The sequence below is a fragment of the Oryzias melastigma genome, linkage group LG24, assembly GCF_002922805.2.
Source record: "Oryzias melastigma strain HK-1 linkage group LG24, ASM292280v2, whole genome shotgun sequence".
Lineage (NCBI taxonomy): Eukaryota > Metazoa > Chordata > Actinopteri > Beloniformes > Adrianichthyidae > Oryzias > Oryzias melastigma.
In genome coordinates, this window is record NC_050535.1 from 11,640,550 (window position 1) to 11,653,042 (window position 12,493).

The window sequence follows — 12,493 nt, forward strand, 5'->3', positions numbered from 1 at the left end:
TAGGCGAAATCCGCGAAATAGAGTTATAAATGTTTAAGGCTCTAAAACCCTCCACTAATCACTTCATACACTTTTTTTCTCAGACATGAGCATTTTCACACTTTTCTATCTGGTTTAAACTCTAAAAGTTCATACCTTGGTATAACAATATGTCCAGTATTACAGATTGAAAAGAAGAATTTGTTTGCAATCAATATAGATTTGACAAACTGAATTCAATCTGTACAGGGGATGTGGCACAGAAGAGGTTGATTAACAAGGTCTACTGGTCTAGAGCACAGAGCACAATGTGATGCACTGAAAAAATCTGCAAAAAAGCGAGACCGCGAAAGGTGAACCGCGTTATTTTAAAAGAAAAACTGTAATATGTCTGGAGTCAGTGGTTCAATTAAAATATTTGCTTTAACACCAAATACTGAGACATATATAGTAAGTTACTTTTCTTTTTGTGTAACTCTTACTCGTGAAAAAGTATTATTTTTTTCGTTTACTTGCTTGTTTGTGAAACTTGGTTATGACAAAACCTCAACTTCCTCCGCTGAAAAGAGCTAAAGTATATCACATGAACCTTTCAGTACGCTTTGGTCAATGGTTTACATGTATCTCCGAGAAATCACTCTCACCAGACCTGTTAAACGGGATTGTCAGCCAGCACTGGCCTCTCACCTCAAAACCAACAATCAGCATCTGTTTCACAGCCTGCAGTTCATGTGTCAGACAAAGTGTGCACGTAGCTGCTTGACTAATGGTCAGGTTGACATTTACACTACACCCAAGAGCAAAGGATGAGCTTGTAAAATACCAAGGGTTATATAAAGGTCTGCTCAGATGGGATTATTTGCTCCAAAGGAGGTCAAGTTTGTAATTTTTGGTTTGTGCATGGAAGCATTCTTTAATATAAGCAAATGCAGGCAAAGCGGCAGGAAGAAGCGATGCAGATGCTCCACCAGGCAAATAAATGCCCAATGAAATCATTCCACAACACCCTGGTAGTGAAGGGTTTTATTCTACTCTAGAGTACTGCAAAGACCTGTAACTCAATGACTCTGATTCCTAACTCCATTTTGTAGTAACAGTAAGCCAATAAGCAAATTACTTGTTGGTGTATTAGTTGTAAACATTGTGCTCAACAGACACTTGGACCATTTTTTCAACTTTTAAGTTCAAATCTATAAATTAAAAGGGATTTACCTGTATAGGTTATCAGTTTATTGCATGTGAATGCTATGTTAGCTTCAACCAAATTTTAGGATTTTTAGTCCAAGTTTTTTAGCATTGAATTAGATTAGAAGTATTTTCCTCATTTTCTGTTGTTCTTAAATATAGTTTTGGATCTTAGCTTTTGTACTTGTGTGAGTTTATAGTTTTTAACAATTTCTCTCTTTTTCTTTAACTTTGTAATGCGTTTAATGTAGCACTTAAGGTTTCATTTAGTGTCTATGTGTTGTTTTAAACATGTCTTTATTTCTCCACTTCATATTATGTGTAATTTTGTAGTTACATTTTTGTGTTCGCACTTTGTTGAACATTTTATCTCTTTTTTTTTTATCTTTTTATTCACTATATGTAATTTAGAAGTTAGGGTTTTCTTTCCATGTGTGGAGTTTAAACTGTTAATTTTTCTCTACTTATTAATCCCTGGAATTTAACTGTTAATGCCGTTTTTTTTTTTTTTTGTTGTTGTTTTATTTTGTGTAATTCTTTTTAAACATTTATCTCCTTTTTGCTACTCTATTAACATGTGTACTTTGGTAGTTTAGGTTTTTTGTGTGTATGTGTGTAGTTGTATACATTTTATCTTGTTTTCTCTAATCTGTAATAAGTGTGTTTAGTAGTTAAACTTTTTTTAATGAGTGTTTTTAAGCATTTTAGCTAATTTTATCTACTTTTTAAAACCGTATGTCTCCTAATAGCAGCCCCAGTCTTTATTACAAAAATGTATTAGCCAGTTCAGCTTTTATGGAGACCAGCATCGATTGGAGAGTGGTGTTTATTCCATTACAGACGGAATAGTGATGGCTATTTTTTTCATTTTGAGATAAAATTCGTTCACAAAATACAGACAACACCAGATTAACATTTAACGTTTTATTAAAATGATGAGAACATTGCATTAAGTTATGATTAGCACTAGCTGTGAACGTTTTTTCTCTTTGAAGCATCATAAATCTCTGTATTAAAAATCTTCTTTGATTTCATGTTAATCATTTTCCTGGGGTCAAGAAATGTTGTGCAGATTCTTAAACAGAATTTTCTTGGGCGTATGTCAGCGCATGAAGTTTAAACGCTAATCAAATGAGCATTTCTTGTCTGTCACTACACAACACGAATACCACAGACACCCGGCATCCATTGTTGCCAGATTGGGCAGTCTTCTGCTCAAAGTGAGCAGGTTTTTGCTCAAATTAAGCAGTTTTTTGCTCAATTTAGTGATACTACCAGCGCCAGCACGACTGTGCAAAGGGGGGTGGGGTCTTAAAGGAGTCTGGTCACTCTCAGTGACCGGCATCTAATGTAACAAACACTTCTTTGGCCTGGCATCTATGAGAAACTGGCCACTACTGGAAGATTAATATTCTTGCCAGTAACTTTTCAATTACATGAAACCAGTAAGACAATAAATCTTGAATATTGTGTTGAGTCGTTCATGAAGAAGAAATATATATATATATTATTACGTCAAGCAAAAGGTTAATTTGTGAATGGTAAGTGTTGTTTCAAGAAACAGATTTGCTTGAGTTAGGGGAAGTTTTCTTGCCTCATATGCATTGTTGCATTCAGATTAGGATACATTTGGCATTTAAAAGTATAACTACATCTACCTGAAAGATATGAAATAGTTTTTTGCACACAATATATATATATATATATATATATCATAAAACTTGGGAGGAGAACCATTTCTCCATAATGTTGGTTTTGGATTTCGCCCACTGATCACAAATGTCCCGGGCTATAGGGGAACTCCTGATTAGTTGACGCAACACAAAGTCTTTGCCAAAGTTAGTAACTAGATTAAGAAATCTTAATATAAACCTTGCCTTATACTTTGTTTCATTTTAAATAGAGGTTAGTTTTGTAAGTTATCTTGCTTCTCTACCATACAATCATTAGATTGATCTTTATGCTGCTTTCTACTCTGTGTCAGTGTGCTGAGCGGCTCTGGGGGAACATGCCACATTAGCTAAAAATATCAATAAAGCTTCACTGGTACAGACAAGATAAGGAAAACAAATGGCTGAGTTAAAGCTGGAGTGGAAGAAAGCAGCATTACATAACGCGGCTTAAAGTCAGATGTGAGTTTGGGAGAGAAATTAAAGCGGACAGAACACTTACTGTACTGCAAATTGCTCGCCTACTAAATGTCTTCACACGCTGCCGGTCCGAGCTAAATTATGTTACCTTACTACGTTTGCAGCGGCGGGGAGTTTTTTGATAAAATCAGACCTTTCACATCAGCTAGAAAAGGCTGTTTTTTGTCCTTCATGTCTCACAAAAAAATCCCCAAAATTTGATCTACTGACAAAATTAAAAAAGCATCAAAATAAACAGATTTTACCCCCAGGACACTCATTACTATATTTTTATTCATATTAAGGCTTTAGAGAAAGCACATCAACAGTTAAACACTTAAATCATCCTGGCATTACGCTTTAATAGGATTAGAATAATCTGTTTTGTTTGGGCAACGCTATGTACGATGAGCCGCTCTACTCCAATTTACCCAGAGGTCATTTCAATAATCTAAGATTATTCCTTGTTGTGATAGGTAGACAAATGTGCAAGTTTCCTACATCTATACTATAAGACTAAAGGACGGCGGGAACTCAGATCATAAAAACAATTCCATGTTGATCAGCGTGTTTGTTCTAAGATACTTCAAAACGCTGCAGGAGGGGAACTGCATGTTCCATATAATGTATGGATGAAGGGCATTTCCACTGATTACATTATACCAAAGTTACATTTAAGCCCAAAGAGCCAAAGATGTTGTGTCATTATAGCTTTCCTCAACTGACTTATTGGTCTGTGTGTATTTCTATGAGTAAGTATACATGTCCTATTGTATCCATGATACAAAAAAAAAATGTTTTAAAATGTTTCACCTTTTCTGTTTATCTTATATAGTCATCTGCTTATTTTTAGTATTTGGCGGAGATCTAAGAAACATGTATGAGTTTCTTTACTTCTGTTACACTGAAAAAAGTGAAAAATTTGATCAAATAACAAAAGGTCTGAAATATTTGTTTTTATCAAATTTTCAGTTGATGCCTTATTCGGCTAACGTATGGTTATGGACCCCTACTTGTCAAAAAGTTGTGGTGTCCCCAACCTCCGAATGGCAAACCGGCATGGGACGTGGAACCAGACGTGGATTACCCTAACCTAGTACCCTAACCTGGTACTAGATGCATAGTGGTTCCAAACGCGCTACCGCTGTACCGGATGCATTACCAGATGCAGACCGTTACTGGACCCAGTACTGGAAGCCATACCGATACCGGGTCAAGGTGCATTCTCATTGGGAGGGATCCAGGCGGCGGAGGTTTCAATGTTAAGTCAATGTAAAAATGCGGGTTGCCGGAAACTGTCCTGGTTACTACTGGGCACAGGTGGGATACATGCCAGCCCGTCACAGAGCCCAAAGACCTGGAATGATCAGCCCACTATGTTAGCCGGCCAACCGGGGGACAGCTTAGCCAGCTTCACTGGTCTGGCAGAGCAAGCGGGCGTCAGCACCAAGGGTGCCGGTCGCTATGCTGGCCCGCCAGAAGTTGGGTGCATTGCAAACAGAGAGCTGCCGCCACAATTCCAGCAGCAGTCGCAGCAGTGACTATCACAGCGTCGCTCCCAGATAGGAGGTTTTGCATTTTGGCCAATGATATATAACAATAATGAATTAGATTTATCTGCACTTTTCAAGGCTCTCAAAGCGCTTACAATTCGTATCTATTATTCATTCACACCTCATTCATACTTATTGATGTAGTATGTAGTATGATCAAAGCTACTGATGTAGCCACAGCTGCCCTGGGGCAGACTGACAGAGGCGTGGATGCCATTGCACGCCTACGGCCCCTCTGACCATCACCGGGACATTCATACACATTCACACACCAATGGAGCCACACTGGAGGCAAGGAGGGTTAAGTGCCTTGCGCAAGGACACAACAACAGCTGGCAGGAGCGGGGATCGAACCATCAATCCTTCGATTATTAGCCAACCTGCTCAATTACCTGATGTAACAATATGACACAAGTTAGAAGATGGACCATTCATCAACAGTGGACCATATAGTGCCCAAAACACAGTACTGAGATAAAGAAAATGCTGGAATACATTCCATGAGTTTTCACACTAAGAGCTGATGAGATATAAGTGGTAGTGTCTTATAAAACAACAGGATTTTCTTTGACGGCCATGAAAATCCCATGATGGCGTTCAACGATACATAGCATTCAAGAACCTCAGAGTGGCTTTAAATTGTCCTTTCTGGATGACTTTTTCTCATTTCCATGTAAAATTAAGACATGCCTCTATATTGGCATCTGGGGATGGAAAGATGTGAAGCTTTTTTCCCCGTCTTTGTATTTCCTAGCTGCAGCTAAGAAGCTAAGACAAGAAAGGGGGTTTGCAAGGGCAGAAGGAAATTATACACGCAGCTGTTGGAGCCAGACAAGCATTGCTAAATTCATGGGTTGGGTTGAGGCGCTTTCACTCAACACCCCTGAGATCAACCAGCAGTTTGCTTTTTCACTGATGAAGATGATGGAACCCTGGCGTCAGTCTGTCTCGGGGAGATAACGTAATTTTTCCCTCCAAATAAAAAAAGAAAAGAAAGCAACATGCATTCATTCTTTTTCTGTCTAAATGCCAATTTTTGTTGGCAGAGTCGGTGAACAACTGAAGTTTTATGCCTTTTATGTTAGGCTTTGGATAAAACAGGAAAACAATTAACTGTAGAAGAATGGCAGAAAAGTGGCTCACATCCAAAAGAAAAACTTTAAAGGAGTGCTTTAATTATTATTTTTTTTTACCAGTTAACTATTTTGCCATAATGTCTGACATTTACTATAAACATCCTCTAAAGACCAATATTTAAATTAACTAGTTTCTGAAGAAAATAAGGTTGTTGTAGAGCATACAGTCAGGGTGTTGGTTGTCTCACTACTCCGTCCGTCCATCCCTCCATCCATCGGCCAAGAGATGTATTCCTTCCAATGTGTCCTGAGTTCTCCCAGAGATCTTTGCCTGTTTAGCCGCCATTTTAAAACAGTAGGTTTGAGAGCTTGACTGATCCTCAGAGTTCAGCTGTCTAGGACTAACGACCCATTAGATACAGCTCTTAGTAACAAATTAGACAAAAAGCAGTTCAGAATCTTCACATGAATCCAAAACAAGAAGGTTCAGTTATGCTTCCTGCACTGGTATCACCAGGGCTCTACCTTGAAGCCAAGCCCATGGTTGGAGCTCTTCCTATGGGCTCCATTTGGGTTCAACCTAATGGAATGATGGGTGATCACTCACTTGTGGGCCCGCCTCCTGTAAGAGAGCTTGTGAGGGGCTGGTCCAGTGAAGATTGTTATGACATGTGCATTTCAAAAGTAGTACACATTCCAAAAAAATGTGGGCACCCTCGCTGTAGATAAGCCTAAATAACTTTATAGGAATTTAAGGGTGTATTCAGACTGGACACACTTGGTTAGCTTAAAGCAGGGATCTCAGAATTCCGTCCTCGAGGGCCGATGTCCCACATGTTTTCCAACCAATCTACCATTGAAGCTCCTCATTGGCCAAACACACCTGATCTAGGTAATGAACAGCAGATAAGGCAGGGTTTCTGGAAAACCAGGAGGAGGCCGGCCCTCAAGGACTGGCTCTGGACACGCCTGGCTTAAAGTGAACCAGATTTTGTTTTTCCCCGATGATCTGGAACAAATTTTCAGTCTGAATACACCCAAGCGGACCCTGGTATGGGACCTGGATCCACTCTCAGACCCATCTTTTAAGGTGGTCTTGGTTCATTTCCAATCAGTTTATTCTGAGTTTCCCCAGTTTGAATAGGCTCTGTGCTCAGAGTGGAACAACTAGACCAAAACTCTTCAATAACCACATTGCTGCGTGCCTCCAGTGTTTTAAAGTAGCTAAAGTAAATGTTGTACCAGATGTTGATACAGACTGGTCAGTGAAATATAACATTTAAATTAGTTACTATCCTGACAAGGATTCCATTATTCTCTCGTTGTTTTGCCCTGCCCCCATAATTCCTGACCAATGACTCAAGAGATCTTTAGTAAGATGGTTTTGCATACAAGCTTTGGATTGAAACAAATGTCAGGTTGGTGGCAGTCTGAATACATACTAAAAGTAAGATTCATGACTCGGTCAGGACCAAACTAACCCTTTAGCTGTCCAAGGCACGATAACATAAGAGTGGGGTCATCTGGAACGCACAGGACAGGATTTTTGATTTTCATTGGTGTCCATGGCAGACATGAAATCCACCTTTGTCCATCTTTGTCATGGGAGGGACATCACATCAATGTAAGGGTGGGTTCATCTGGAGCCCACAAGATAACACAAAAGGCTTTTTTCAACCATAAGAAAGATTTTTAAATTAAATGTAAGAGTATTAAGCTACATTTATAGGATCTTTGTGTTAGTCTTAACTCTTGTATACACACTGAGTTCAAATTTGTGCGGATGCAGCTGATTTCCCCGCTAATTATTTTCTGGAAATGAGCACAGTGAGGAACTAATGAACAGTCTAATGAGACATGTTGTTTTTTTCTTTTGCTCATCAGCTCAGTCACATTAACAACACAACTTGTCTGAAAAGTAACCAGATTTGTCAAAAATACATAAATATTATTATTATTATTATTTAAATCTCTAAGTGTTTGAAACACTCTCCTGATTGATCCAGGACCAAAAAGTGAATTAGAATTATTTAATGGTTGTAAATGATAGTTAAATTTAATCTTTTCTTTTCGGTGATTGAGGGAAAGTCTTTTCATTGATGTCAGAGAGTTTCTGACCTTCAGCACATGAAAGAAAGGTTAGAACTGCTCTTTAGAGGAGGAGATCAATAAAACAGTGGGTGCCCATTTTTCTTTTTTCTTTTTCCAAAGCAATTCTCTGTCTGTGATGTGAAAGTAAGTTCTCATCTGAGTATGAAAATCAAGCTGATCTGACAAAGTTTCCTTTTATTGTTTGTGTTTTTTCTGTTCTGTCAAAAACAATGCTAGCACTGTAGTTCCTTAAGCAAAATTTGACTATGAACAGATCTTGATTGGTCTCTGTATATAGTTTAGTTTACATTTTCAAAACTAAGTTTTCATCTGCATCCAACTCCTACTACATTTTCTTTATAAATGTCCTCCATCATCAAAGAATTTTCTCAAGAACATTATAAAAACTCTAAGTAATTCCATTTCTATTGGAGTTGGTCTCTAAAGGGTTAAGATCATTATTTATATTGATGAAAATTTTCATTTTTAGGTGGATTTTTTTTAACCCAGTGCTATGAATTGAATTTCTTAAGACTTTTATTTATTTATTTTTTTGCATTTCCGAATTGTACGTGTTGTACATTCATGTACATTCATGTACAACATGTGTCCAAGTCCAAGTCAAGGCCCTCCAAATCATTAATGGCCCAAGATTATTTGTAACTTGTATAATTTTGAGAAATTATATTTTTATGGAGAAAAAAAATATTGAAAGTTATTTAAGGTTGAAGTTGATTTATTTTGGAATAAAAGACCAACCTGTTTTTTTTTCATAGTTATGTTAAAAAGTCATGTTTTTAACGCTAGAATTTTGTTTTAGTGCATTTAATAAATGTCTATCCTGTTTAGCCCACAACCTAAAGTGTGTTTTGGATTTTGGCCTCTTGTATGATGTAGTTTGACACCCCCGATGTACAACAGAATTGCTAAAAAATAAATAAATAAATAAATCGAAAAATTCTTGAAAAAAGAAAAAAAATAAGCAAAAGTTTTCAATATTTGTAGTAGAAATAGTTAAACTTTTTCACAACTATGAGGAAATGAATTTCAAAATGAAGTTGTGCCCGTTCACCAGAATATCATCATCATCAGAAGTTTTGCAAGCAGGTGATTTCTGATGAACATCTAAAACCGGTATTTTAATGTGGAAACCTTTCTTTTTGAAAAATTAATCACACGTGTTTCCAATCCTGCACAGAAACGGTTCACGCTCTCCTTCACATGAGGTTCTTCTTGACGGCTTTGATATTGATGAGCCCCTCTGGTGATCAGCAGAAGAGACCTGCACTTTATTCTTTAATGACCTCCCACCGGTGCCATTATGGCGAGCTGCACAGAAACTCCACCTCGCCTCTCTCCTTCACTCATCCCTCCTCCGCTCTACCTGACCACTGTGGCAGACTGCTTTCCAACCCATCTGTCAAATGTGTCCGTCTCCTCTTCCTCCAGTTCTCCTCCATCATCACATGTCCTGTCTGTCGCTTTACTTCCTCCACCTTCTGGACAGAGGAGGCGCTCTTCGTCCTGTCAGGATTTCCACTCCTCCGTCCCTCAGCATGTCAGAGATGTATCTCCTCTTGTTGACAGACGTCTGAAAATGGCTTTTCCTTGTGAAAAGTCTCACTGGCAGACAAATCAGTCAGAGCGTTGGAAAGAGCAAATACCCCATAAAAAATGTCTGGGAGTGAAGCAGCTTCTGCACAGAGATGAAGGGAACACTCAACATTTCAGCTCAGGTGAAATTCCTCAATGCCTACACACTTTTCCTGCTTTTCTCCTGTCTACTGTAATATTCCCATCCTTTTCATGCTAGTCGCTGTTTAAGTGATATTTCTGGATTCACAAAAGAAAAAGCTAAAAAAAACCTACATTGCTTCCTGTTTAGTACATTTTTTACTTTGACAAACTTTTCCTTTTTTTTTTTTGCTTCTATCTTAAGTCATTTATGTCACCGAAGTTGAGATTTATTATTTTTGCTGATGATACTAATATGTTTTGTTTAGGAAAAAAATATGAGTTGCTGAAAATTGTAGAACAAGAATTTAACTTGATTTTAACAAGTTATCGTTAAATGAAAACAAAACGAAATTTAGTATTTTTTTGGTAACAGAAAAGTTGGAAATGATAAATTATATTTAAATTGTACAGAGAAACAATATATTACAGTAGTAACATTTTTACGAGTAATAATTGATCATAAATTGTCTTGGAAATCTCATGAATTACATAAAACACAAAAATTCTAGATCTATTGTTATTTTTTTATCAAATCAACGATTCATTAAATGAGAAGAGTTTGTTTCTTAATTACTGTTAATTAGTCATTCCATATTTTTCTTATTGTTCAGAGATTTTGGGGAATTGCAGGAAAAACTATCATGAAATCTGTGGTTAAACCATAAAAAAAGCTATAATAGTTAACAGAGTAGGATATTGTGAATCAACAAATTCTTTCATTTTAATAATAGTTTAAAAGTAAAGGACATTTTTTATCTTAAGGTATTAGAAATTCTTTATAGAGTAAACCATAATTTAGTTTAAATAAATGAATGGAAACTTTTTAATTTAAGGGTTAGTCAGTATAATTTAAGAAGTCTTTATTCATTTGAACAGGTTAAAGTTTGAACTAATGTTAAATTGAGATGTGTTTTAGTTCTTGGAGTAAAATTATGAACTAATATGTTATTTTTTTTTGTTAATTGATCCAATGTTTCCCTTTTTACAGTGTAACGTAACCCTTTGTCCATTTGTGGAATTAATGTAGATCCAACAGATTCTGTAGAAAATCACCCGTCTGCTGATATGCAACACTTTCTAGTACTGAAGTGTTAAATCAGCTGAATCTGTCGCCAATATGAAAAACCACCTTTATCTGTGTCCAAATCAGCTGATTCGACTTCATTGTTTGTTGTAGAGTTACTCTAGGTCAGACAGTCTGTTATTTAGGTGTCATTGCGATATCTCTGGTATTAAAAGGGCTAAATAGGTAAAAATGCCGCAATAATCATAAAAATTACAAGTCAAAGCAAAAAATTCGAAATACAATGTTGACCAAATTTGTGTTTTTAAAACATTTCAAAAGAAAATATTTGTTATGTGACAAGTTTTTATGTAATGCTGTCATCTTTTCATTTGCTGGTGTCTGCAGGTAAGTTGAGGAGCATCATGGTGCGTCAGCTGTGGCCGTTCTTGCAGCCTCAGTTTGCAGTCGCTCCTCCTCTGTGGACTTTGGTAATTACTTCAGTGTTGCCCCACAAACGCCCCATAAAGATGAAGGCTGGAAAACTGCTGACGGTGAGAGGGAAATGTAAAACGGTTCGCTCTGAGACCGTGCCTTAATGCTCCACACCAATTATCACCGTCCAACGTTGGCTTCATTAAAGCGTCGCCTCAATTAACCATAAGCTCATAACAGATGAGCCGGCAGATTCGATCATGGTTTGACCAGGACGCAGCTGGGGGAAGGTGGACTTCAGAATGTTGAACAAACCCGTTCGTTTGCTTCGAACAGAACAACTTTCGGGTTGATCTCATCTGGTGTGTTAACTGAGACGATCTAAAAATGCAGATAGCTGAGAGTCAGCTCAGACCCAGCTGACATCTGAATGATTTATGCATGAAGCAGCCAGCAGCTCTAAGTGGCTGCATTTAATCAGTCAGAGCTAATTCAGTGCACGCCGAATCATTTTCAGACGGTGGAGATGCACCTGTGAGGCAGCAGTGAAATATTCAGAGCTGGACCTCAATAAAAACTGTGAATCACTGAGGTTTAATGCAAGTGGAGGCTGGTGACTCAATGGTCAAGAGCCTAGCTCAGTCTTTTAGCTCTTAGGACGTCTAATTAAACTAAATTGAATGACGCTGCAAAGGTGATTACTATTTTATTTCAGTTTCAATGACTTCTAATTTGAAATATACAAAAAAATTGCTTTCAATACATTTTTTAAATCTTTTTCAGCAATCGGGTGTAAACCTTCTCAATTAGACTAATTTGCCAAAAAAAGATCACAAGTAAATAGAGTGAAGTTAATGACTAAACTGATTAATATAAACCACTTTCGTCAAATGAAGCAGATTAAACCTAATGCTCGAAATGTTTGAAACGGGCATGTGTGGCACATTTAAGAACACCGTAACCATGGGTTTTTGGAGGCACTTGTAGCATAAATGTTTACACTGTTGCTACCTGACACTTGTGCACATGTACTAAAGTTGGAAGAGGCTTGGGGGCAAAATGTCGACAAGGTGCAAATCTTGCCCCAGGCTTTTCTTTCACAGCTCTGCACCGACCTGGTGTCGTATAATTCTAGCCAGGCGCAAACTGTAATTATTCATTTCTCCGTCATGATCAATTTTTCAAGCGGTTGGCACTTCTGTGTTTTGAAAAGGACGCTCTGCACACATCACTACCAAATCTGAGTTCCTGATGGGTCAAAGTTAAACTGGTTTAACTTTTGATCCACACTCGATTGCTCCGCTT